The sequence below is a fragment of the Dryobates pubescens genome, chromosome 4, assembly GCF_014839835.1.
Source record: "Dryobates pubescens isolate bDryPub1 chromosome 4, bDryPub1.pri, whole genome shotgun sequence".
NCBI classification, from domain to species: Eukaryota; Metazoa; Chordata; class Aves; order Piciformes; family Picidae; genus Dryobates; species Dryobates pubescens.
In genome coordinates this window covers 4,555,623-4,583,544 of record NC_071615.1, presented here as the reverse complement: position 1 = coordinate 4,583,544, position 27,922 = coordinate 4,555,623, and the positions used below count along the sequence as shown (strand labels likewise).

Below are 27,922 nucleotides of genomic sequence, written 5' to 3'. Positions count from 1 at the left end.
GGAGGGAGTTGGTCTCTTCTCTCAAGCAACCAGCACCAGAACAAGAGGATGCAGTCTCAAGCTGCACCAGGGGAAGTTTAGGCTGGAGGTGAGGAGAAAGTTCTTCACTGAGAGAGTTGTTAGCCATTGGAATGTGCTGCCCAGGGAGGTGGTGGAGTCACCATCCCTGGAGGTGTTCAAGAGGGGACTGGACGTGGCACTTGGTGCCATGGTCTAGTCATGAGGTCTGTGGTGACAGGTTGGACTTGATGATCTTCAAGGTCTCTTCTAACCTTGGTGATAGTGTGATACTGTAACTTCAGAAGGAACATTTCAATCTCTAACAGCAAGCACACATTTTATGAGTTACTGCAAGGGTTCTTAGCCTTTTTCTTTTTTAAACAACAAAACTGCATTTGACATCTAACACCACCATGCATGTTATCTTAAGACTTGGCAGTATTCAGCACTTATGTTTAAGGAAAGAGACTTGATTTCTGAAAGCCAACAGTTAGAACTGGAGGTTATTTTTGGTTGCTGGCACTTAGCTCAGCTCTAATTTCCAGTCACTTCTCTCTTCCCTTTCTGCCACACGAAGCAGGTGGATCCCAATGCCTGAGACAGTACTGAGGCCACCAGAAAGTAAAACAGAAACTCTTTAATTGTCCTGGAGAAGCAAGACAAGCACAAGGGGAGGAGGGAAAGAGGCCAGGGAGGAGGGAATACTTACCACAAATTATAAATATGTGGGGGGGTCAAGGAAGAGAGGCAGTGCAAGAATTATTAAACTTAAATCAACCCATTCAATCCCAATCACTGGCATAGCTGAATGATTAATTGATTTCTTTTTTCATTCAATGCCTGAGTTCTCCCTCTCTCAATTCTGTCCATGTATCAGTCCCTCCTTGACATTTCTAATGCTCTTGCTTGGAACAGAAAACAAACATCTGAATTTCCTACTGCGACTGCAGCCTTGATGTGGTGAAGGAAGCTGTGCAGACATTTTGGTGCGCAGCTGAAGTGGCAATTTAGAACCAGAGAGAAAGGAACTCCACATTTAAGATATGAGTTAAAGCCAAAGGAATTCAGTTCAAAAATACAGAGCACATTTGTGTCCACCCACTGCAATAGTCCCTCTTCTGCAATTTTCTGCCACAATGTTCTTTATAATTAGCACACCACCAAGCCTGTTAATCCTCAGAAAAATCAATTGATTCAACTTTGGAAAACACAAAATTAAGTTCTTCATACTGAAATGTCTCTCTCTGGCTGCACAGTCATTAAGAAGAGGAGGGCTTAAGAAAATCAGTTATGGTCTCAACCTGCTCAGTTACAGAATGCATGTCAGAAGAAACAATACAACTCTTTTCAACATCTGTTATTAAGCAGGTCACCTCACAGGTAGCCTTTGCCCATGTGAAATGATCTTATGCACACACACACACACACCAGATACTTCTGTAGTCCACAAAACCACTTGACCAATAAAGCCCAATTTCCTTGGCATTTTTGCTGTATGTCTCCCAATTCTTCCCATAAGGTAATAAATCAAATGTCCTCCCACATCAGCCCTCCATTGCCCATGTTTCCTCTTCTCTCCCCTCCCCACACTTTCTCTCCCAGTTCGCTGCTAACGAATGCGTGGGCTCAGGAACACACAGACCATTCTCCTTGCCACCAGCAAACTAAATCGAGCAAGCCAGCTGTCTTTGCATTTTGCTTGAGTCAAAGCCACATATATCCTCCCTCCTTTGTTGGTTTGCACAACACATCCAGGCTTTAGAAGACCTGCCCCTTCTCTCCAGCTTCACCAAGCTAGCCAAGAGGACAGGAAGAGACAGTGAAAGGCTAAGGGGATTGGAAGAGATGGTGAAAGGCCAACAAACACCACAAGACACATGGCCTTGTGAAACCAGTCCTAAGTAAGTTGCTTCTGGTTTTTTAATAACAAAATTGGTCTGATAGGCTAGGAAAAAATCCTTCAACAATGCAGTCCATCCAGTGCAAACACCACACAGAATCATGAAGGTTGGACAAGAACTCCAAGATGGAGTCCAATCATGAAATCGATGGGAGATGCAAACATCTCTGCATCTGTTGGCAAAAGTGGTGTTAAGACTGGAGCCTAGTAAAAAAAACACCCAACCATCCCTTTAAACAGTCAAAGGTTCAACCCCTTCACCACTTCTGCTAGGCACAGTGCATTAACCTCCAAGCAGAACAGCCTCCACCTGCCCATGAAGACCTTCTGGGTCTGGATGAACTGTGATGTGTCTCACTTGCAACAACACGCCAGGGTTTTCTACTGCACATCCACTCTTTTAGGGAGAACAGCAGCTGCCACAACTAACAAGACTTGCCCTAACATCCATCTCCAAGAGGTAGTCACTGATGTTGGGAGTGTCATGGATGTTTGAACACGGTGCTGGCTGATGTCTTGCTGAGGTTAACTGAGCCAGACAGGCAGCTTGAAAAGAGCAACATTTCCCCCAGGACTTCCAGGCACAAAGAAGTCTCAGACCAAGCACGTGTAACACCTCTGGTGTGATCCTCAGCACAGGGTAGGCACAGAGAAATCAAGTGTCAGCTTGGGCCAAGGGGAGCAAAACCAATGCCTAATCTTACATATGCTACCCCAAGTATAAGCCTTGCTTTTGTAGAGAACCTGGACAGGAAAAAAACACTGGAACATGCTGTGGCTATGATAAAAGCCTAAAGAATTCTCCTCTTCATTTAGAGCAAATTTCATCCCTTACACTTTTGCCAAGAATACATAGGAGAGAAACATGTTACCTATTGACTGACATTCTTTTGCCCAAATAGCAAGATACAAACCCAGAAATGCAGCCTTTGCAAAGAAATTCAGTAAGGTTTGTTTTTTTCCCCCCGATGTCTGAAGGTCTTTACAGACACAGACACATATGCCATGTATCTGAGCATCACCAGATGACAGTCTGGGGGAATACTCAGGCTTTTAAATCAACCACATTTTCAGTATATTTAATATTTTATTTTACATGGTCCTTTCAGTTGCATTTATGTGATCTATCTGCAGTGTACTGTCATGGTTCAGTGAGTCATTCCAGATGACTCAGGAAAATAGTCTTTTTTATAAGAACGGAAAAGATTAACTTGAACCACTACAGCAAAAACCATACCAGCTCTACATGATGCCACACCACACTGCTACTGCAAGGTAACCAGCATGCAGAGTTCTGCAGAAGTGCTGACCCTGTGTCTGCTACCAGCACCTCACAGAATGGTCTGGGTCAGAAGGGACCTGTGAAGGACATCCAGTCTAACCCCCTCTGCAGTCAGCAGGGATATTCTCAACTAGGTCAGGTTGCCCACAGCCCTGTCAAGCCTCACCTTGAGTATCTCTAGGGATGGGGCCCCAACCACTTCCCTGGGCAACCTGTTCAAGTGTTCCACCACCCTCACAGTAAAGACCCTGTCCCTATCATCCAATCTAAACCTGCTCTCTGTAGTTTGAAGCCATTGCCCCTTGTCCTATCACCACAGGCCTTATAAAGAGTCTCTCTCCATCCTTCTTGTAGCCCCCTTCAGGTACTGGAAGGCCACTATTACATCTCTCCGAGCCTCTTCTCCAGGCTAAACCACCCCAGCTCCCTCAAGCTCCTCAGCAGCACACTAGCACTGTGCAGCCCATCAGTGTTCCATCCCAATGTAGGGGAAGGCAAAACCAAGCACCAGTCAAAAAACGACACCCAAACTGAGTCTTGGTGCCATAGTGAAGAACCAGCACCCTACTGCAAGCCAGGCTGAAATTATTGTGACTCTTTTCCATACAGCATTCTTGTCTCTGTTGAATACAGAGTACCTGAAGAAGTTTAGGCTTCACTTTAACAGCACAGTACACATTCCTGATCATTCATTTATTATTTGGGCACAACTCAGAGCTAAGGATAATAATATTGCTCTCTACAACTACCTTAAGGGAGGTTGTAGACAGGCAGAGGTTGGTCTCTTCTCCCAGGCAACCAGCACCAGAACAAGAGGACACAGTCTCAGGCTGCACCAGGGGAGGTTTAGGCTGGAGGTTAGGAGGAAGTTTTACACAGAGAGAGTGATTGCCCATTGGAATGGGCTGCCCGAGGAGGTGGTGGAGTCACCATCACTGGAGGTGTTCAGGAGACTTGATAGGGTGCTTGCTTGCATGGTGTAGTTGATGAGGTGGTGTTGGATGATAGGTTGGACACGATGATCTTGAAGGTCTCTTCCAACCTGGTTTATTCTATTCTATAATGGAAAAGTTTCTTTCCCTACAGTTATTACACACATGAAAGAAAATTGTGTTTGAGATTACCAGTCCACATAAGAATTGTGAAGAACAAGCAATATGAAACTTCCCATAATTAGCATTGCATGTTTTCTAGAGGCACTTAGAACAGCAGTGCATAATATGGTAACAATGATTAATACCTGAACAAAGAGCAAGGGAAAATACTAGCTAGTATTTGAAGACAAAAGGAACTCCAGAGTAATTTAGGATTCCGCAGTGGCTTTCCAAACTACAGTCATATATCAAAATATCTTACACAAACAAAAAAACCACATTAACCTTCTTCCAGAGAATATGAAAGAGGATTTACACACTAAGGAGGGAAAAGCAACCACATGATGAGGTTTAAGAGTTGGGATCTTTTGCTTGCCATCATCTTGTGGCTGGCTTCACTGAAACTTTGGTCTGCAGTTATTCTGATCAGAGAGCTCTGGAAAAATCACATCAGCAAATGAACACCACATTCACCATTTTCTCCATTTACATTTGTTTATCACTTCTATTTCTCAGGTTATAATAAGAATTAGATACATGAATGACTACAGAAGCATTTGACAGAGAGGAGCGCAGTGCTCTCTGAAGGGGCTTCTGTGCTTTCCTTAAAATATTTAACATCTAGACAAACCTTCTTTCTCTACTGTTTTTTCCTCTACTGCTTCACCATGCCGCTTCTCTAGCATCACTAAAAGCTTTCCAAGGACTAGGCAACCAATAAAGGTAGGTATCTGCCAGGAAAGCCTTTTAGCTCAACCTGCCAGCATCTCATTTGAAATTCAGTGTCAGATGGAGTCTCACCAAGATATTTGCCTGTATAACAATGTCCTTCACCAGTGATTGCACAGTTCCAAAGCAACCAGGCAGGAATGCTTTTATTGCATGTTTAGGTATGAAGATTTCAACTCAAGGAAGACAAATAAGATTTGAAGCAGTAAGAGAAAGCAGCTTTCTTTGTTTCCTATCTCCTGAGAAGATCACAAAGGAAACATCTCTAAGGAACTCTACAGCTTACATCATTATTCCTCTGTAGCAGGGGTATCATATATGTATGTATATATATGTATCATATATGTATATATATATCTCATATATATATATATCATGCCTGCAGTGCACTGAGCTATGCCTTTTTTCTTCTGCTAGTTCTACCCAAGTCCAGTGCAAAACCAGAAGAGCCTCATGAGCCAAACTAGGCAGGGCCCCTTTAGAAATTAATGCAGACTCCCATGTTCAGTGAACATTAAAATGCCACCCAAATTAATCAGCTGAAAACTACAGAACATCCTTCTCTTTAAAAAAAATAGCTCACAAAAAAAAAAGGCTAACTGCAAACTTGTTCAAGTAAATGTGTCTTCCCTTACCCCTTACAGTTTCCCCCCATACCTATAGCACGCAGCCATGCATAATCTAAGTTGGTCTAAGGACTCTCATTCATCTCTATCTTTCCAATATTTAACTAAACTACTCATTTTTCAATTGTCAAGCCATCTAAATAACTTTGCCAGCAGCACAACTCATCTCTTTCATAATTATAAGAGATACTAAGAGTCTCCTTTCATCTTCCACCGAACACATATTTAGCTGGTTTCCAAATACCTGCTGCAATTTGTTATCCAGGGCTGCTTCTTGCCCTGGGCAGTCTCCTTTCTCAGATTCAGCAATGTTCTGAGGACCCAACAAGGCATTGCACAGAGGCAGTACATCACTTATTTTAAGATATTCAAATCGTTCCCTGGTACCAATGAGAGTATTTCTTCAGCCTTTCAAACTCCTGCTACATATCAGAATGGGTTTGTGGGGTTTTTTTGAACCACTGAACACAAGACTACCCAAACCAGTTTTAATTCATCTGAGTATACAGGCAGAGCATCCTTCTGATGGGCTCTGTACTGACAACTGGTTCTAAATTCCCGAACACACATTCCATTTATTAAGTAGCTTAAATGATCTACATCCTTTTGAATCTGGGCAAACTATTATTATCAATCAGAATTTGTTCTGCCTTCCACTTCCAATCACCTTCAAGCTTAAATTTCATTTAACACACTCATTTCCACTTTTGACATGGCCAAATCAAGGCAGCATATGAACCCAGTACAACCACTAAAACTGGTGGCACCCTCTTTTAAAGTCAACTCATCGGGCAAAGACTCAAAGCCGACACTGCAAAACACTACACCAGCACTATAAAAGACAACAACTTGTCTTTCACCATTTTGGCAGCACTGAGAAAAATCCAATGACTACAATCACAGAATACATCACACAGAACAAGAAAATACATTTCCATCAAAAAGGACTTGATGGCTCTGGGTCCTTCTCCACATCGAGTGGTTTGCTCAGCTATTAACCCTCTTGTGTGTCCACCCTTAATGTTGTATTTCTTGCCCTACAATCCCCATTGACAGAAAATCTCTTTCCACTTTGTACTGAGTCTGTCTTCTGCTTCTGCCCTATTAACTCATGTCAATATAGCAAAGGGAGCAAAATGAAGTAGCAAACTTGATACTCGTCCATCACAATTTTTGTGCAGCTGCTGCAGTGAAAAAGAACAGCTAAGGCATCCCTGATTTTGATCTAGGGAGATGCCCCAACCCTCCAGTCCTGCTGGCATCAGATGTGACCATAGCATCACTTTCCTTTGGCTTGAAACTCAAAACTGGTCCAGTCCCTCTAGCAACAAAAGAAAAGGCTGCATAGGTCAGAAGTTCGTCTACCAAATTAATATGGAGCATCCCCACCACTCAGAGCAAAGACCACATGCTGAAGCAGAGGCTGCTCTGATCTCCACTCTGCTTTTGCAAATAAAAATCACTCACAAGATAAACTGTTCTTGTTTTAGCAAAATCACAGACTGGGGAGGGGGTAGGCATTTACAAGACAGTCCCACCTTCAGTCCTCTGCTTTTTCTGCCCTTCCCACAATTGCATTTTTCTACCTAAATGACAAAGAACGTCTGGGAATAAAGGAAGGCATCATCACTGAACACTCAACTGGACAGGATGATCTCTTTTCTCCTCCAATCCCTGCAACAATAGGAACACTAGAGATCTGAATTCAGAACAAAAAAGAAAGCATTTATCAGACAGAATAGGAGAGATTAAAGCATTTCTACCTCTGATTGAATGACCACAGTATCACATTACCTCTGCTCCTGCTGCTGCAGAGGAAGTGATTGAGCCTTGGCACAGGGGCCTTGCTGAGTGAGGAAAGGGGCAAATCTGCTCACCAGAATTTTAATCTCCTGCTCCTGGTATCTGGAAATCATTACCCAGTGCAGCAGAGAATTGAATGCTACATGGCATCCAACGGTCTCCCTTTGGTAATTTCTATGTGAGATACAGCGTGTCTCAGAGATTGTATAAGGTATTGCAGACCTTCAAGCTGTGTGGAACTGATGAAGAGCTAAAAGAAACAAAAGTTCAAAAAGTAAATGAAAGAAAAGGAAAAATGAAATTGTGAACACAATTTAAAGACAGATGGAAAGAGCCTCAGTGAAGCCTGGGACTTGCACCGGGGAGCAGTAAAACACATTAACTCCTTTTGCCAAAATACATGCTGTAAAGGCCATAACTTTAGTACCTTTTATACACACCTGAATTAAACTCAAGCCTCATTTCTCCTTTCCAGTGGACAATGTTGGAAGCCCCAAGAGGAGAAAAAGGTAAGAATCCAACTTCTGGATTGATTCCCAGGTGAAGAGAGCTGTGACTCCTCTCCAATTCATGCACAGCAGAGCCAATTGTTGCACACACAGCCACTCCAGAAGCACAGCTGTGCGAGGTGGAACACACCAGACCTCACATCGCTGGACAGGTCACTGCTTAAAACTCAAAACCCATCCAGTACCACAAAAGCATGATTTGGCTTTCCCCATATTTGCAAGGCCAATTCCTCCAAAAAGAGGATTTTTCTCAAGTTACAGAGCATCAGAGACAGGTCTAATCAAGCCACATAGACCAGCCACCCTGTCACAAAAGCACTGCAAATTCAAGGTTAGAAACCTTAGCAGCATCTGTACATGTAGGAATGCTTGAGATGGTAGCAAAAAGTTGACTTGTTTTTCCTCTAAGAAACTACATCATATTTAGCTAAAAGTGACCCAGGGGAAGTACAAGCTGGCAACTGTTACCACAAGTCTTACAACACTTGACAGATTCCCTAAAATACCACTTCCTAGATGTGGAGTTGCCTAATTTCAGACCCAATTTTCCTAGTTAGTTACTGACCTTCATACTTACAGAGAAGAATCTTAATGAAAAGGCAGTGTTGGCAAAAATGAAAGCAAATAGAAAGAAAGATTTGTTGACTTTAAACGCTGGGGGGTGGGGTGTTGATTGTTTTCCTTTCCTGAGATGCATCATCAGCTGTTTTGTTGGGCAGAATGTCAATCTTGAAGAGATGTATGACCCCCTTGTAAGAAGGACAGATTTCTTTCCAACCCCATTCAGTTCAGAGCTATTACACTAACATGCACTGAAGAATAGATATAATCAAGCAAAAAAAAAAAACCACCCACAACCCCACACAAATTATTGAGGCTTCATCTATTTAAAAGTTGCATCACACATTTACTGATTTTTCTAGTCAAACAGCATCTTCCATAAAGGGAACAGGGAACAACTTCAATGTTTAAAAAAAAACAACCCCAAAACTTAAAAGTTGCAAGGTTTTAGAACAGAAAAATGCTGAGGTTTTAAAGAGCAGCACATTGGGCAGCTCTTCCTTCCCATTATCACAGAATGTTAGAGGTTAGTATCATAGAATCAGTCAGGGTTAGAAGGGACCACAAGGATCATCTAGTTCCAAGTCCCCTGCCATGGGCAGGAACACCCCACACTAGAACAGGCTGGCCAAAGCCTCATCCAGCCTGGGCTTAAACACCTCCAGGGACAGCACCCAACCACCTCCCTGGTCAACCCATTCCAGGGCCTTACCACTCTCATGGTGAAGAACTTCCTCCTCATATCCAGCCTGAATCTCCCCACCTCCAGCTTCATTCCATTCCAGGTTGGAAGGGACCTATAGAGATCAAGTCCAACCCCCTGCCAAAGGGAGGATCACTTAGGGTAGCCCACACAGGTGGGTTTTGGAAGTCTCCAGAAGAGACTCCACAATCTCTTTGGGCAGCCTGTTACAGTGCTTTGTCACCCTCACTGTAAAGAAGTTTCTCCTCATGTTAAGGTGAAACCTTCTATGGTCAAGTTTGCATCCATTTCTCCTTGTGCACCACTGGAAAGATACCGGCCCCCTCCACTTGATACCCACCCCTCAGATATTTATAGACATTGATATGATCCCCTCTCACTCCTCTCAAAACTGAACAGCCCCAGGGCTCTCAGTCTCTCATCATAGGGGAGATGCTCAAGTCCCCTAATCATCCTCATGACTCTCCATTGGATTCTCTCTAGCAGATTCCCATCTCTCTTGAATTGGAGGGCCTAAAACCAGACACAATACTCCAGGTGTGGTCTCACAAGGGCAGAGTAGAGGGGGAGAAGAACCTCCCTAGACCTGCTGGCCACACTTTTCTCAATGCACCCCAGGATAGCATTGGCCCTCTTGGCCACAAGGACACGTTGCTGTCCCATGGAGAACTTGCTGTCTGCTAGGACTCCAACGTCTTTCTATCTTCAACAATTAAAGGCACAAGAATCCACACGCAGCATTATGCAGAATTTACACAGGAACACAAGCAGTCAGGGCTTCCTAATCTTATTTCTTTGTTTCTGCCTCAGAAATCAAAGAGCAGTGGGAAAACAATACAGTTTTCAAAGCAAGAAAAGCTTAGCTGCTCAGGTGTTTGTGCAGATGCAGAGCAAGCTGGAGGAGTGATGGGATACCTGTTTTGCACTCCGCAAAACAAATCTGTGCTGGCTCCTGGAATGATTAAATGGATGCAATAAAGCAATTATTAAAAGAATTTTATTTAATATGGCTCAATGTCCACGTGCTGTGACCATTAAATCATTTGCACAAGCGAAAAAGCAGAGCGATTCATCACGGGCATTACTGGCAGAGGTAAAGTCATTAGATTTTTTAATTTAGGCTCCAGGTTAGTGGACAGAGGAGTCTGACATGCTAACTCTGCCTCAGACATGGTGTTTGAAGCTGTTCCCCCCTCATTTGTGACATTTTAGACAAGAAATAATTTAATAATTATGATGGATTTGGAGGGGAGTTATTGGTTTGGGTTGGTTGGGGCTTTGGTTTGGTTTGTTTTTAAACAGAAGCAGCAAAACAAATAGTCCCTGCTCTAATATGGCAAAGGTTCCAAGAAAGCTTACTCAGGCTCTGTTTCCTCTGGCTCTCAGTTTGTGCTGAATGTGGCACTTGGTACAAAGCTGCAAAGGGAAACCAGTTTGTGATGCGGGAGCTGAAGCTGTCACTTGCTGAAATCATCATAAATGTTTTACAAGAACATTTACTATCTGTTCAGCTGTGATGAAATCAGAACTAACAGGCAACAGCACAGGCACCAGTTCTCAATGTCAAGAGGTGTTAAATGAAGTTCTGACCCACGTGGAGATCACAGAGACCAGCCTTGCCACTCTCTAAAGGAAATTCCAAAGCCAAATACTCAACAGCTAAGAAATGTCAAATATATGCATGGAACCATACTCCAGTACCCCACCTATCTTCCCAAGCTATTTTGGCTGTAAGCCATAGCAGGAATAACTGGCACCCCAAGACAGATGTACAAACTCATGCTTTTAAAGATTTGCAAGTTTCAGAAAGAGTAATTGCAATCAGTAGAGAAACCAGAACTGTTCCTCCTCTCTGCATTTGTAGATTCTCTGGGCTACAGAGACTCACAGAATGGTTTGGGACACCTTCCACTACACCAGGCTGCTCAAAGCCTCATCCAGTCTGGCCTTGAACAGCTCCAGGGAGGGAGCATCCACAACCTCCCTTGGCAACCTGTTCCAGTATCTCACCACCCTCACTACAAGCCCTGATAAAAAGTCCTTCCCCAGCCTTCTTGTAGCCATCTTCATGTACTAAAAGGCTGCTATGAGGTCTCCCTCGAGCCTTCTTTTCTCCAGGCTGAACAGCCCCAACTCTGTCACAGTCTGTCCGCATAGGGGAGGTGCTTCAGCCCCATGATCATCTTCATGGTCCTCCTCTGGACCTGCTCCAACATTTTGATGTCTTGCTTATGCTGGGGGCATCAGAACTGGACACAGTGCTCCAGGTAGGATAGAGCAAAGAGCAGAGGGGCAAAATCACCTCCTGCTGGTCACACCTCTTTTGATGCAGCCCAGGACACAGGTGCCTTCTGGGCTACAAACGCACATTGCTGGCTCATGTTGAGTTTCTCATCAGCTGACACCCCCAAGTCCTTCTCGAGACTGCTCTCAAGCCAGTTTGCTTGCTTACTGTTTCCCTAGCACAGTCCTTGTTTAAGCAGCCAGGCAGGAAGGTGTGAACAAGCTTCCAATGGCTTTCAGCATTTGGCTCAATTTGCAAAAGCAAAAAATCCTTACTGATGGCTGAGAGCTTGTGGGAATAGCACCAGCATGTGCACGCGTCTCTCATAGCCCAGACATTCTAAAGACAGGTCCATTCATATCTCTTGGATAAAAATGAGCAGTCAGCTAGGTCTCAGCTACACCTTATAATAGCTATATATATAAAATGTACACTGTGCAGCTATATATAACAACTTGCTGAACCTTTTTTGTGAAAAGGAAGGAAACGGAGCCTCACTCCTCTCCTTGAATTTGGATTGATGCCTCAAAGCATAAACCAGCTCCTCAGATGAAAGGAAAAGGAGGAATTTTTTAACAGTGAAACTCATTCTCAGCTGTGACAGGGTGGGTTTTTTTTTTTTTTTTACTATTTCTGAACTGTCTTCACTAAGCAGATGATCCTAGAGTTTCAGTCTAAGCCTTTCGGTGACTTGCAAGCACCCTCCCTGCACTAAAAACATCATCGCAGTGGACACTACCTCTCATTTCTTAGATTTTTTTATGACCTACTATATTAAAACCAGTTTAAATGTAATAAAGTTTGCAACATTTACAGCCAGAAAATATGGGAGGACAATAAAATTAGCCAGGCATAAAAAATAAGGGAGTCTTAAACATCCCTGCTCACTTTCCAGGGACTATATACACGGAGCAGGCACGGACTGCAAAATCAAAAGGCATTTAAATCAATTTAAAATTCAAACAACCTTTTCTCCTGCCTGCTGGGGGCTCAAGGGACATTAACACACACACACAGAGATTCACTTTTCAGCATTGTTTCCTCAGGTTCTCATTCTAACTTTGCAAAATTTGTTTATAAAAGTGGTGATGTGAAATATTGATGATTTAATCATCTCTCATACACGGTTTCGCTCAGCTGCAGCTGGTTGTGCAGTAATGACACACTTTATGTCTTCACACTCCACCCCTTTTCTGCAGAAGATGGAGTTGGAATATATGATTTTTCTTTTTTAGCTTGCTCTCTTTCTTCCTATCTCTCTTACCTACTCTCTCCTTCTCTTAATAGCTACCAGTACAACATGTAAGGTAAACCAGCAAATCCACACTGAAGCAAAACTTCTGACTGTCATAACAAATTCTTGTCGTAGCAGCAAAACAAAGCTGTTCTCACAATTGTTCCTATCCCTCTGTCACTCCAGTAGGAGCATGAACTCTACAGGAGACTATAGTTGGGTCTCTTTGCCTATCAGTCTGTTCCAGAACCCCATAATGCTGCTACTTTCTTCCTCACCTTAGGAGGGTTCCCAGCATTTTCTCAGTAGGATGCTATTTAATGAATGTGATACAAAGCTGACTGAAGCAGAACAAAATTCATCTGCTTTATAACATGTTTATATTAAGTAGAATTTGAAAACTCTATTTGAAGCATAAGCAAAAGCTTCAGGAATGCAAGTGACATGAGCTGCACTTTGGGAAAGCCCTGCCTAAGCAGTGACAAAGATATGCTTTAGCAAATATTATCATAAGCCTTGCTAACTATCACTTCCACAAGCCAGTGGATAGATCCCTGACTTGCTCCACATCACACAAGAGTCCCAAGTCAGAATCAGAGCTGGAAACAAAATTGCTTCCAAAGGTTCCCTGAGTTTTGAATATTTCTGCAGTCCAGTCTTACACAGGTCTCTCCATTTCCATCCAGCCTCATTCTCCTCCTGGTTACCTTAAGCAGCTTTCATGCATTACAGAAGCACTACATTGCAGAATACAAGAAGAAACACATATCCTTGCAGACTGAGAAAGAATGCTGATCACTTTTACTATACTTCAGAGAGGATTCAGGCTAGGCTAGGTGTAAATACACAGCAGACAAACATTACTCATACCATCATCTGCCTCCTAAGAAAAATGGTTTTGCAAGACTCGTTTTGCCTCTGTTGTAGGACTTCACGGTGGTCCCAAACTTCCTGCACACCAGCTGACACTCACATAAGCATCTCCTGGCACAGTGATGACTACAGAATGGTACAAACCCCAGTATGGGAACATGTCACTGGCTTCTGCATCAGTAACAATCAGCAAAGTGTAATGGATTTTATGACATCTCCAATTCTTCTCTCTTTTAAACAGAAACACCACAATGCAACATCTCTTTTCTGAGATGGTTGGTTAGAAAAGATTTATTTCTGAACAGCAGAAAAGGGATTGCATTGGATACAGCCAGCTTACTTTAGTAATTCCCTCTGCTACAATGAGGTTTTGCATTTGGAGATATGGTTAATAAAAGACCTCCTCTTCTGGGATTCAAATCCCAGAGTCCCAAAGCACAATTCTAAACAGGGCATGTTTCTAGAATGTGGCTTCGTATCTTGCAGCAGACAACACTGGTGTGCTCTACTTTGAAGTAAGCTACCTAGAGAAAGAACTTAGTCTTTTAAAGTGCTGTGGGAAAAGCGAATCAAAAACTAGCCTAAGTGATCAAACATGGTGTCAACTACACTGACTTCTTGGCTTGGTTCAGTTCTTTAAGGACATGAGGAACTCCTCTGAAGTCTGTACACGTTATCCAAAGGTGCCACTCACTTTCTTTTTGAAACTTCAAACCCAATGAAGTCTGAGGCTGTCTGACCAGGACTGCTGGGTTTACATGGAGAAGGACACTGTAACTTCTGTCAGCCCCAATGACAGCTGCATCATCCAGGAGAGCTGCAACTACCTCTCTCTCTCTTGCTCAGTTCTCTTTCACAAATCAGGCAATGGCCTCCAGAGGACAAGGAAAAACCTCCTAAAACTTCACCAAGCCTCACTCTCCAATATTCAGTTCAAGACCTTCAGCATTAATTCAGGGGAAAGGTGAGACAACATTTAAAATAAATAAATAAAAATCAAAATTGAAAGCTTGCCAAAAATGGAGGAGTTTCTGCCTCATACTTGGCAGGTACATGTGAAACAATGTCCATATTCCATCATTCTCAAGGTTGCTACTCAGCCACCAATTTCCCAAGGGAGTGAGAATTAATTTCAGGTTTCCCCAGCCTTTAAGTATCAATGAATAATTCCTCTGTAAGTTCAGGACTGTTGCCCTGTCACTGTTGATACACAGACCCCCTCACCTTCAAGATAACACAGTCTGGGTGTTCATCTTTTCCACTGAGCAAAGCTCTCTCTGCAGCTCAGAGCAAGCATGTTATGAAGTTCTTCTGAAAAGGGGCCCATTCTTCAGGCAGTAGACCTGCATTCTGGGCTGGAGGAAACAACTGGAATTCATTTGCTCTTTGCATAAATGCATCTCTTTGGAGACATCTGCAATCCATGCAAATGAAAGGTTTCCAAAAAGTCACTGGCAATATAAAATGTAATTAGCTTAAAAACATCAAGTATTTTTAGGCACCACTTTGCCCCACGTTATCTTAACTGTTGCTTGTTTTTTATAATCACAGTTCTTATAATCAGCTTTTTTCCCCCCCCCACTTTTTGATGTAATCAGGAAAGGAGGAAAAAAATTACAAATACTCTGTTAAAAGATACTACCTTCCTCTCAACCAGGGGAGTTAAGAAGTTACCACCCATGGCTGTGCACTGCATCACACAGAAATGACAGTGGGTAACAGCAGCAGGTGCACTTTGACTAAATGGTTTTGAAACTACTAAAAGGCTTTCAAAATAAATAAATAAAAGACACAAAGCAGATGGAGAAGTTTGTCTATTTCTATTCTGCTTTGTCCTATTCTCTCCTCTCAAGTAGAAATGGTTACTCCAAACTGGCAACGTGTTTTGCCATGAATATCAGCACCCCACTGGGTATTGACCCCTGGCCCTTCCCAGCATCAGCACAGCCCCCAGTGCTGCCAAGTACAAGAGGCAGGAATGCCACATCTCAGGAAGCACACTTTATCCCAGAACACATCTGCACAAAGGAAGCAAAGCTCATTCGACAGTCACTGCAAGGGCAGCCTGAGACTTGCTGCTACAGCTGAGTGCCCAGAGGAGAGTCAAACAAAATGATTAAATGATTTTATTGACAGTTTAGAAAATAGTATTTTTTGTTCCTGTAAAACTGAAGCATTAGCCCCTCAGCTGCAAGTCTGACATACCAGTGCCGAGTCAAACACAGTTGTTACCGGCTCCAACAAAAACCTGATGCACTCCACCTGTCTGCTTCCAATCTCCTTCTGCATGGAGAAAGTTCACACTACTAATTGCTTGTCTTATCAAAGCATCCAAACCCTGGCTGTGTATCAGAATGATGTAGACTGAGTCTCCCTGCCTCTCACAGATGTTAACAGCCACTCCATCTCTCCTATCTGGTACCTCCCCCACATTCCACATGGGCCCACTACCTTCTCTCAAATTGTCTAATTGATTAATCAAGTTAAACGCAGAGCAATTGTTCTCAACCTGCATTTAGCTTGAAGGCTTTTGCTTCTATATCAGATCTGAGTATTGGCTGTGTGCCCAAATGCATGTCTGTCTTCTAATCCTATCACTTGGTCTAATAAAAGGTATTACTTCTCCTTACAGACCTTGCTTTGCTGATGGTTCTGTGAACCATCAAAATGCACTCTGGCTTTAACAGGCTACAATTCTCACACCAGTGCAAGGTTTGCAGGATGAAAACCAAGGCATGAGACCACGATGAGCAAGTCCACTCAATAAATTGGGAGCATGACACAGCCAGACAACCTGTGCTGCAGTCACCTCCTTGGTGGCATAGGACTCAGACTCTTTCAAGGAGAGGATGAAAGCAGCACTGCTCCATACTCCAGTTACAAGAGACAGGCCTACAAAGTGAATTTGGCCTTGCTCTGTAAGGAAGATAATGATGCATCAACATAAATAAACAATACATTTGGTTACCAAGGGTCAGTTAATGCAGTCATAGTATCAGTCAGTCAGGGTTGGAAGGGACCACAAGGATCATCCAGTTCCAACCCCTCTGCCATGGGCAGGGACACCCCACACTAGATCAGGCTGGCCAGAGCCTTGTCCAGCCTGCTCTTAAACACCTCCAGGGACGGGGCCTCAACCACCTCCCTGGACAACTTATTCCAGGGCTTCACCACTCTCATGGTGAAGAACTTCCTCACATCCAGGCATTGCCTTGGTGAGAATTTTTACCTCCAATACAAGGCACAAGAAGGATTCTTTCCACAGGGATAACCCACGGGTAGGTGCCACTTTTGTACAGTCTCATTACAAACAAACCCTCACAGCGTTTTCTCCAAGCACACACTCTCTTCCATTAGTTGCAGATACACTGGACTCCAGGGACTGTAGAGGGCAATAGGCTAGATCTGATAATCCCTTATTTGTACACCCAGAAAGGGACACACATTTGGGGTTATTTCCATAAATATTTCACAAGCTTTTTCTGGCTGAGAAACAGAAAGCCTCTTCAGTAGTTACTCCACTCATAAGAATTTGATTTCTGTTGCCTGAATAAAAGGCAAGCTGAGGGGGTTTGTTGTGGGGCTTTTGTTGGGCTTTTATTTTTTTCCTCCTTTTTTTTTCTTTTTAAACTGATTTCCATCTCTTAAAAGTAAGAACATATTTGAAAGCTTATGAATATGTGAGCATTGCTTTAAATATTGAAAATATGTAAAAAACAGTGCATGCATAAAATATGACAGGAAGGAAATTACATTTTGCTAGAACAATGTTCGGAACTCTGAGTACAATGCCTAAGCCTTCGAGAGTCCAGCCACAAAGGGCTCTCTGAGTGCTAGATCCCACCATAGGAAAAAAAGTGAAAGGTGAAAAACAAACAAACAAACAAACAACAAAACAAAGTGATCAACAAGAAACTGACTGGAGCAGTTGCCAGGCACCCCTGCTGAATCCGTCTCCAACTGTACCCCAGGATCCTTCCCGAATTCCTGTGCAAGACTGGCTGCACCAAGAAATTGGCAGAATTTCTTCTAAGCAACAGAGTGTGGCTGCACCACTGCTGCCAGCAAACACACCGGCTGCTGTCTTAGAGAGAGAAACTGACTACAAACACATTTCTCCCCTGTGATGCCCATGCAGGGACTAAGGAAGCAGTCTGAGAACATAAACAAATCTCCTTCAACAAGAAATCTTGCAGAGAAGGATGGGGAAAGGAGGAAACACTGTCAAAGCACAAACACACCCTCAGAGCTTTCCCACATCATCAGCACAATGTCCTAAGAAGGCCTTGCTTTGTCTCCCGGTGCTTGATTCCTCCAAACTAACCTCTCCTTCCTCAACCAGATGCCTCAAAAGTGGCTGATGCTTCACCAAAAGCTGCACCAGAGCTAAGTGAAAGGCTCCATCTGAGCTCTCCAGAGGAAGAGTTTCTGAGACAAGCACATTCACATCAAGCCATTCTGCAGCTTTTCGTTTCTTTCCTTTCACTTGTAACATTTTTTAGCTAATTGGCTCCAGAATTTATAATCCTGGTGACAGCACCCTGGCTGTGCAGGACAGAAAAGGTGGAGGAGGAGGGGAGGGAAGACAGAGCAGCTGCTAAGGCTGCCGGCACCATCTTCTGTTCTGAGCAAGTTACTGCAGAGCACCAGCTCCATCTCAGGATGCCGAACCTCCTCCCCTCGCTCACCCGGATTGCTCAGGGTGTCTTAGCTTAGAAATCTCACAAGACAACTTCGGAGGTTTTATGCAGACTCCAGAAAAAGCAGGAATCCAAATACGAAGTGCAACTAAAACTACCGCAATCTGAAAAGGAGAAAATTAAGCAGACGGGAGGGGTGGGGGCGTGGGGAGGGAGGAATGCAATTACAGCAGGGGGGGGGGAGGGAAAAAAACCCACCCCAACCCCACAACTCAACTTGTTTCACCATTAGCATTGCACAATAAGAAGGTTTGTCAGGCACCGGTTTAGCCTACACATGTTCACATCCGTCAGCATTTCCATGATAAATCCTAATTTTCGCCATTGTTGATCACATTGAACTAAAACTTGGTATGCAAGTTTTTAGCACAGATGCTCAAATAAATTATGCACATTAGTCATTTAACTTTCAGAGCAGCAAAAGAAAGCTGCTTTTGGGGGGGGGGCTGAGGAGGGGGGGAGCTGACTGCAATTCATGACAAGTTTGGGTTCTTTTTCTGCTTCACACAGCTAAAAAAGACAAGGCAGCTTACTTTTTTATTTCTGATTAAACTTTTCAACTTGCCTCTTGGAGAGATGAGGAAACTTTGACATGAGGGAAATATTTATAGCTACCCAAAACTGCCCTCCCTTCACCACCAGCTATGCGCTTAGAGCATTTGCTCCATTTACTACGCTGTACATTCCCACGTGCAGGAGAGCGGACTCAGGGTATTAAAACGAAAATACATAATGAAAGTATCAATAACAGCAGGCTGAGGAAGTCATGCAGCAGAGCTGATGTGATCCAGATGACAAATTGTTAAGCGAGTGATTAGCTGTGGAGCTGAACAAAGTTTACATGCCAACATGATCAAATGATGGAGAGATCCCAGCCAAGACAACCCATTGTTCAGACAGAACCAGATTCTGTGCAGTATTGGAACTGACTCTGCTTCACAGCAGTCCCCCAAACCCACAGAATTCACATTTACCTCCGCTCTGCCTGGGTGAGGGCACATGTGGAATATTGTGTCCAGTTCTGGGCCACTCGATGCAAGGAAGACCTCGGGGAACTGCTTGAGAGAGTCCAGCGCTGAGCCACAAAGATGCTGAAGGGAGTGGAACATCTGCTTTATGAGGAAGGGCTGAGGGAGCTGGGGCTCTTTAGCTTGGAAAAGACTGAGGGGTGGCCTCAATCATGTTTATAAAGATGTGAAGAGCAAGTGTCAGGAGGACAGAGCCAGGCTCTTCTCAGCGATATCCAGTGACAGGACAAGGGGCAATGGTGCAAGCTGGGGGCTTAGGAAAAACCTTTTGACTGTGGGAGTGACAAAACACTGGAAAAGGCTGCCCAGAAAGGTTGTGGAGCCTCCTTCTCTGGACTCATTCAAAATGTACCTGGACATGTTCCTGTGTGACCTACTCTAGGTGATCCTGCTCTAGTAGGGGGGTTGGACTGGATGATCTTTTGAGGTCTCTTCTAACCCCTAATGTTCTGTGATTCTGTCCCCATTCCCCATCCCAAGCAGTGGGAAACCATCAATCTGTTTAAAACAAACACTATCAGCAGTACCCTAAAATACCTTAGAGAATCCCAGAGTCTTCAACACCTCTGTTTTTAATTACAGCAGCCATAACATGAGTTTGGTATATGGATGGGGAAAAAAGAGACAGAAAATTCATTCTGCCACCAAAATTTCTCTTGCTTCCCAGGACTGCTGAGGAACTCTGTAGTATAGTCCAAGCATTACAAGCATTATTGAGATAAAATGGTTATACACAACCTTGTTTGACTGTTGACAGCTTAACATAAAACACTTCAAAGGAACAGCTCAAGAGCCACGGTCAGCACTAGAATTTTTTGATACCATATGAGAAGAAACAAATTTTTATCACATGCTTTTGGGGGAGAAGGGAGCAAAAGATTCACAGCAGGTACAGAGAGAAAGGAATTACTGTAATTTATCTGCCTGAAAAATTATTAGGTGCAGACTAGACAGGATATATGGAGTAGAGATGTTTGTTTTCACTCATGTGGTCTTCTGGAGCTGCATGTGAGAAGAGGAGGAACTCAGGTCACTATCAAGTATCACAGTATCACTAAGGTTGGAAGAGACCTCAAAGATCATCGAGTCCAACCTGTCACCACAGATCTCATAGTGACTCAGAAGAACTCAAGCCAACAAAAAGCTTCTCCAAAAACTAACTCCAGGCCACATTCTTCTACCACCTGCTCCATGGGACCATCCTTATGACATCAAGATTCTAAAGACACTAAACTCAAGTGCCCTCCTCTCTTTTCCAGTACACATAACATTTTTCAAGGCTTGCTGCCCCATTGCAGAGGCAGTAACAAAGCAAACCCCCTAACAACTGGAGATCTTAAAGCACTGCAAGTCCCAGAGTTCTATGCAAAGCTTGGCAACATGCTGAATTCATGACTTCACAGAACACTACTGGTTTCAAAGTAGATGATTTTTGTACTGCTGCCTATTGCACAGCTGAGATTATAATTTCTCTCTTTGTATTGGTATCACAAATCAAGATGGATGTGGGGCACTCTTCCTTTGGCCCACCAGCCTCACAGAAATCATTAATTTGACCATAGCATCTATCTACTAGAAAGGAAAGAACAAGAATAATGAGAAAAGATTTAGAGATTTGACTTCAAATTACTTCAATAATTCTAAACATTCATTCTCATTTCTGAGAACTCCAGACTACTATTAACCTACATCTATTTCATCTAGGACTTTTAGGAATTCCACTCTCTCAGAAGTGAAAGATTTATAGTGCAGATGTGAGTCATGCCTTGAAGAAATGCTGGGCAGACTTCTCCTTCCATAAGTTGTACAGTGCAGCTCTGTGTTAAAACACAGTGCCTGCTGCACAGCACACCATCAAGAACAGTCTATGCTTCCCAGCAAATTGATGGTATTCACCCATTTTTCTGGTCAATAATGCACACAGCTACCTGGACAGCCAAGGGAATCTCCTGAAGAGCAATAACAACTGAAAGCTACCATTCATTCTAGTGATTAGAAGATGCATAAACACCAGAGATGCTAGTGGTAACACCAAGGGTCATCAGTCCCAGTACAAGGGGAAAAAATATGAAGAACAGTGTTAAACAGCTTCTAGCATGTTTTAATCACCAGAAGTGATCAGAGAATTGAACAGAGACATGTCACAGAATACCCTTGAATGTGCTCTCAGAAGTAAACACAAGGTAAGAAACCAAACACTAACATTTCCAATGGTTTTGCACTATACAGTTTCTACAGAGCTCCAGGCTGAAAAGATGGTAAAATTACAGCTGGCTCTGTCCCCTGTGGGCTGTTCTTCAGGAACAAACACAAAAAAAGACTAGTTCCATGAGCTCCAGAAGTAAAGCTGCCTGGTTTCGTATGGATTTCTCTCTCCAAAGGTGAATATTGACTCAAGTACAATTCCATTTCTCATACCAACAGCATGAAAATGACACTAACAACATCACCACATTATTACCAAATGCCAGGAGCATCTGCAGAAGATGGCATAGCAGGAATTATGATACAAGTGTGGCAGCAGAACAGGGCTCATTTGCCACCAACGCCAAGGCTGAGGAGGTGGCTGAGGAGGCAAGAGCTCCCATAGGGCCTTACTGTCACTGTGACATTTAAGGGAGTCTTTTGCTGGCAGGGCTCTGACACCTAATGGGACATGGCCTCTGGTTGCAGCAACAGGAGGTTTCTCCTGGAGATGGAGGCCTCTTTTCCTTAAACTTGCTGCAATTTATTATTTTTGAGATCTAAGCCATCTGCCAAACTTGACAGAACACAACCAGCAAGTTCAAAAGTGTAGAGTAGGCACAGACAATCTCATCTACATACACACACAAAGCACAGTAATAAGCCTCACTTCCTGAGGAAACCAGACTAAAAATGACACGCTCATGAAAAGCAAAGGTCTGGGCAAAATCCCATGTTTGTAGAATTGGAAGCATAAGTCAGTGTCTTGGCTACATCATTTTTTGCCTTCCTATTTTCTGCTGGGGCCTAGCTATAAGATAGTAAAAAATTAGAAAAGCTTTGTATCTACCCAATTAGAGTCACAAATAACCAGATGTTGCTCTGGAATCTTACTAGTTGAATATGTTCATTTGGAGAGGACAGATTTGTCACTTAATGGGACACCATCAACTACCTTCTGGTACAAAAATGCATGAAAGAGCCATTTTGGAGAAAGGAAAAAGCATTACCTGCTACTCATTCCTTCATAATATTACTCTACAAATGAATGCAGAACCTGCCAGCAGTTAATATTGCCCTGAAGCACTGTGAATAAACATTTGTCTGGCATTAGGCACACACACACCTCCACATATAAATCAAGGTGCAATGTGCCATATAGATGAACAAGAGAAGGAAAAAAAAAACAACCCAGCCCTACCTTGTCCTATATTACACATTAAGTGCTTCTTTTGATCACAAAATAACTCATAAAGCCTATCAAAAAGCTTGCACTTCTCTCTCTGTCAGATAAAAGACATTTCCCTGTAATTAAACTTCTGCCCAACTTGCCAGAAGATTAGGGGGATATGTCTGACAGACTCTATTTATATTTGTGACTGACACTCCTTGGGACATCCAAGGGAAAGAGAAGATGGGCAACAGATTTACAACACAGTTCTGAGCTAACAGCACTTCTGGAGATGGATGGTTCTGAGCTTATCATCACTCATTCATTGCCTTTTATGTGGTTGTTTATTTTAAAAATAAATAAATAAGTCCCTGCTGACCAACTCAAAAACCTTTGCTGCTCAGTTTGCAGTCTACAGTTCCCAGCCTCCAATGGTTTAGGTTTTTATATTTAAGCAACAACACGCACAGGAGGTTGTTTGGGTAAATCAGCTTTATACAAATAAAGGCAGTAAACCACCATGTCTCTTCACACAACTCTGGGAGCACATGGTGAGGGAAAATGACTTTTTCAAACATTCTGTGTCGCCCTTTTCACACAGGAAACTGTATGTCAAAACACATGGCTGGGTTTCTGACACTAGGTGATGAGAATAAGCCATCAGGCTCCAGGATCCCGACACCAGAACCAAAGATTTACTGCTCTTTGTTTTCCGTTGCAGCCTTTATCCTGCTCAGTACTAACTTCACCTTTGCATTTCCTTGTATTTGACTTTCTACAAGACACCTCAATGGTCTAAAGTCAATATTACACAGAAGCAACGAGAGTAGATGTAGAAAATTAATAGTCACCTTGGGACAGACTGCAAATAACCAGAAAAGAATACTTTCGTAGCTTGTCTTTCAGAACTGAATCATAGAATCAACAAGGTTGGGAAAGACCTCAGAGATCATCAAGTCCAACCTGCCACCCAAGACCTCATGACTACTAAACCATGGCACCAAGTGCCACATCCAATCCCCTCTTGAACACCTCCAGGGATGGTGACCCCACCACCTCCCTGGGCAGCACATTCCAATGGCTAACAACTCTCTCTGTGGAGAAGGGAAGATCAAACTATAAGCAGTGTCATTCCTCCATGCTTAGCCATCTCAGAGGTCAACACTTATGAGAGGAGAAGTTTTACCTCTACATTCCAAATTGTAGAATGCTTTGCCAGGAGTTGTTTAGGAAAATCTCTCCAGAGACTCCAAATATGCCAATAAGATGCTGTAAAAATAATACTCAAAAATAGTTGAACCACTACATCATTTTTCCTTAAGACAAAAGCTTGGAAACCATTTGGCCAACTTTCCATATTATAAGCTACAACTATCAACTCTTCCTGAAAAAAGTACATTTCCAACATACCACACCTACAGCCTTCACACTCTGGGGGGAACATGTTTAAGCCAATGGTGGGAGGATGGTTAAACTGACTAATTAAACACCTTTCTTTCATTACCTTTTGTACAGCAGAGCAGGTACACTTCATGCTATCAAAGTGGCCCTAAGCAATCTTCTTTTGAGCTCTCTGGATTGTTATCTTTGCTCTGCAGTTACAGAGCTCCAAGATACTCCCTGCTGTTACCACTGAAAGTATAATTTACTCTATTTACACAACTTGTAGCAACACACTTCAGAACAGCAGTGAGGTTCCATCATGCGCTATTAATGGCACTTTCAGCTACATTACTCAGCAATCCTGAAGTTGTGAAGTGAGCTGGCTGCTTATGTGTTCAGTGCAAGGGTGACCCTCTCCTCTTTCCCCATGCTAGCACATAAGGCTTCCTTCCCCAGCAATAATAGCAAGATCCAAGGGAGTCTACACAACTCAAACACAAAATCACTGCTAAAACAAATGGATTTAAACCCACTGTCCGGGAAATCAGTTTGACTTGGCGATCCTGAGGGTCTTTTTCTGTGAAGTTCAGCCCTGTGGTTCTGTGTTTAAAAGCATCCCATCTGAGTGACAGAGCAAATATGATACACATCATCATCTGATCTCTGTGAGGCACTGGCAATGCATAGGTTACAGAACATACAGATTGTGCTGTAGGTCCCCCAGCCAGAAGCAGGAGGAATGCCAGTACAAAGGCTGATTTGTAATGAATGTAGCCTTTCTGTGATGTGATGACCTCTATTATCATTTTACTGTTATTAACACTGTCTCTAAAAAGAACAAAAACCCAAAACCCCACACAGAGCAATAGTGGAAAGCAGTTCAAGAATGGAAGAATGAGACCAACTGCATTTCATGTGTCGAGCAAAGCTGCATGGCAATAAAAAGCAAGGCGGCTGCAGTGTGAAGGCTCAGTGTAAAGACAGAGAGAAAGACTCATCAGCTTGCAAAAAACCATTCCAGGCACTCTTCTGCCTGTACTGAACTGCTCAGCAAGGACCAAATATAGAAGCACTGCGCAAAGACTCAGTATCAGCCACTTAGGGAAGAGGGCCACAGACCATCTTTAACACCACTCTCCACTCTAACACCTCCTCCACTAAACTACATAGAACAGAATAGAATCATAATCAACCAGGTTGGAAAAGACCTCAGAACTCATCAAGTCCAACCTATTACCTAACATCTAGCACCTCATGACAACTAAACCACAGCTTCAAGTGCCATGTTCAATCCATGTTGCAGTGTAGCAACAGGTAAGCCAGGACTACCTTACCTGCAATTCTCCACTTCATTGCCAGCTCCTGCTGATGTTTTCTTAAGCATCTACACCAACTCATTCCTTTTAATAGAAGAGGTTCTGTATCCAGTTCTGGGCTCCTCAGGTTAGGAAAGATGTTGACTTGCTGGAACGTGTCCAGAGAAGGGCAACAAAGCTGGGGAGGGGTTTGGAGCACAGCTCTGTGAGGAGAGGCTGAGGGAGCTGGGGTTGCTTAGCCTGGAGAAAAGGAGACTCAGTAGGGTGACCTTATTGCTCTCTACAACTACCTGAAGGGAGGTTATAGACAGGCAGAGGTTGGTCTCTTCTCCCAGGCAACCAGCACCAGAACAAGAGGACACAGTCTTAAGCTGCAGCAGGGGAAGTTTAGGCTGGAGGTTAGGAAGAGATTTGCCATTGGAATGTGCTGCCCAGGGAGGTGGTGAAGTCACCATCACTGGAGGTGTTTAGGAAGAGACTGGATGAGGTGCTTGGTGCCATGGCTTAGTTGATTAGATGGTGTTGGGGGATAGGTTGGACTCGATGATCTCAAAGGTCTTTTCCAACCTGGTTAATTCTATTCGGGTAGGCAAAAATTCTTTTGTCTTGGTACTGCCCAGGGCACTACTCACACATAACCACACACTGTGTAAATCAAACCATGAGCACTTAACACATTGCAAGGAAGGGCAAAAGAACTTGAAGCTGGAAAAAAAAACCAATAACCCCAAACCAAAACAATAGAAAGCTGAGGAGTGCTGGGCTCAATCACTAGAGGGAGTCATGATCACACGTTATGGTGCTGGAATACACAGACCACAATTATGAAACAAATAAAAGGGAAGGCCATCAGCTAGATCTGGATTTCATTCAGGGAAAAAGAGAGTATTAGATTTGCTTCCCCCCCTCAACAAGGTTTTATTTCCAAGGACCCAAAGCTTTCTCCTGGGAACTTTAAACTCGTCTCTGTAATGAAAAGTTTTTAACAATGCATCTCAGTGCCTAACATTTGAAGGCAGAAAACAAAAAGGTATGGGAAGGAAAAGACAGCCAAAGCCATCAGGTCTGGAAAGCGACACGTGGCACTGCGTCAAGAAGATGTTAGTGTTCTAATTGAAGCAGCTTTACAGCCCATTTCACTTGAAATAAAAAAGTAACCTTAATCAGGTTTTTATTTTTAAACTAAATTGGCACAATTACATCCAGCATGAATAAGCACCACCAAAAGGTGGTTTTGGGTTTTTTTAACCCCCCAACAGATGATTCCCCTTGGCTGTTAGTAAATTCAGGGAGGAAAAAAAAAAATCATTTCTCTGACAGGCTGTGAGAAGCAGACAATAAAAATAAAATAAAATATATATCAAGCACGAGGATGAGCAGAGGGCTGGAGCACCTCTGCTATGAGGACAGACAGAGAGCTGGGGCTGTTCAGTCTGGAGAAAAGAAGGCTCCAAGGTGACCTAATTGTGGCCTTCCAGTATCTGAAGGGGGTTACAAGAAGGCTGGGGAGGGACTTCTCAGGATATCAGGTAGTGATAGGGCTAGGGGGAATGGAATGAAGCTGGAGGTGGGGAGATTCAGGCTGGACATGAGGAGGAAGTTCTTCCCCATGAGAGTGGTGAAGCCCTGGAATGGGTTGTCCAGGGAGGTGGTTGTGGCCCCGTCCCTGGAGGTGTTTAAGACCAGGCTGGATGAGGCTCTGGACAGCCTGATGTAGTGTGAGGTGTCCCTGCCCATGGCAGGGGGTTGGAACTAGATGATCCTTGTGGTCCCTTCCAACCATGACTGATACTATGATATATCTATATAAAAATCAATAACTCAAATATTACCATCCCTCCTTTGTTTGATCATTTGATCAGCTGTGGGTGTGAGGGTTTGCTTGGCTTACTTTTAATACAGGAAATGTCTTTTTTTATACTGGGGAGATTTTGTAGTATTTTTTTTTCCTTCCCCTTTAAAGTTCACAGCAGAAACCACAAAACAATTTGGCTGGCTACAGTGGGAATTTACACTTGACTAACAGTTTTACAACTGACTAAACAGTTCCATTAACAGTAGCAGCACACATAAAGCTTTTAACACCCAGCTTGAATCCTGCCCATCATTAGGAAGGCGGAGCCCAGAACGCCATCATGTCTTGAACCAAAGTCTACCTCATACCTCAGGAGACACATTATGCAGCCCAAGACAGACTAAGAGTGCTTGTCCAGTGCTCAATCATGCAAGATTTGACTCCTTTACATTCAACAGGTTTACACCAAAGGTTGAAATTCTCCACACTTGTGTTGCTTGGACAGGCTAGCTAACACCTTGGCAATGTAAACAGTCCAGGAGCCTTCCTGAGAGACAGAGGTACTGCTTTTAACAAGAACAGACAAGAGGTTCCTCATGTGAGGAAAGAAAATAGTGTGAGAAGCAAGAATGTGTTCATCAAGTATGAAAAGCACCTTCTGGAACTGTGTTAAGAAAAGCTGCATGCAACCAGTGCAGTCTGGAAAGTTAATCTCTGGCAAACAAATTCCTTTCCCCTATTAGATAT

At 43.2% G+C, this 27,922-nt stretch overlaps 1 protein-coding gene across 2 annotated transcripts in view; it reads right to left on the bottom strand.

Moving 5' to 3' along the window:
* The window catches only part of MAD1L1 (mitotic arrest deficient 1 like 1), a 413,753-nt gene that overhangs the window by 339,887 nt on the left and 45,944 nt on the right, over nucleotides 1–27,922 (bottom strand). The gene's annotated exons all lie outside the window — the stretch shown is intronic.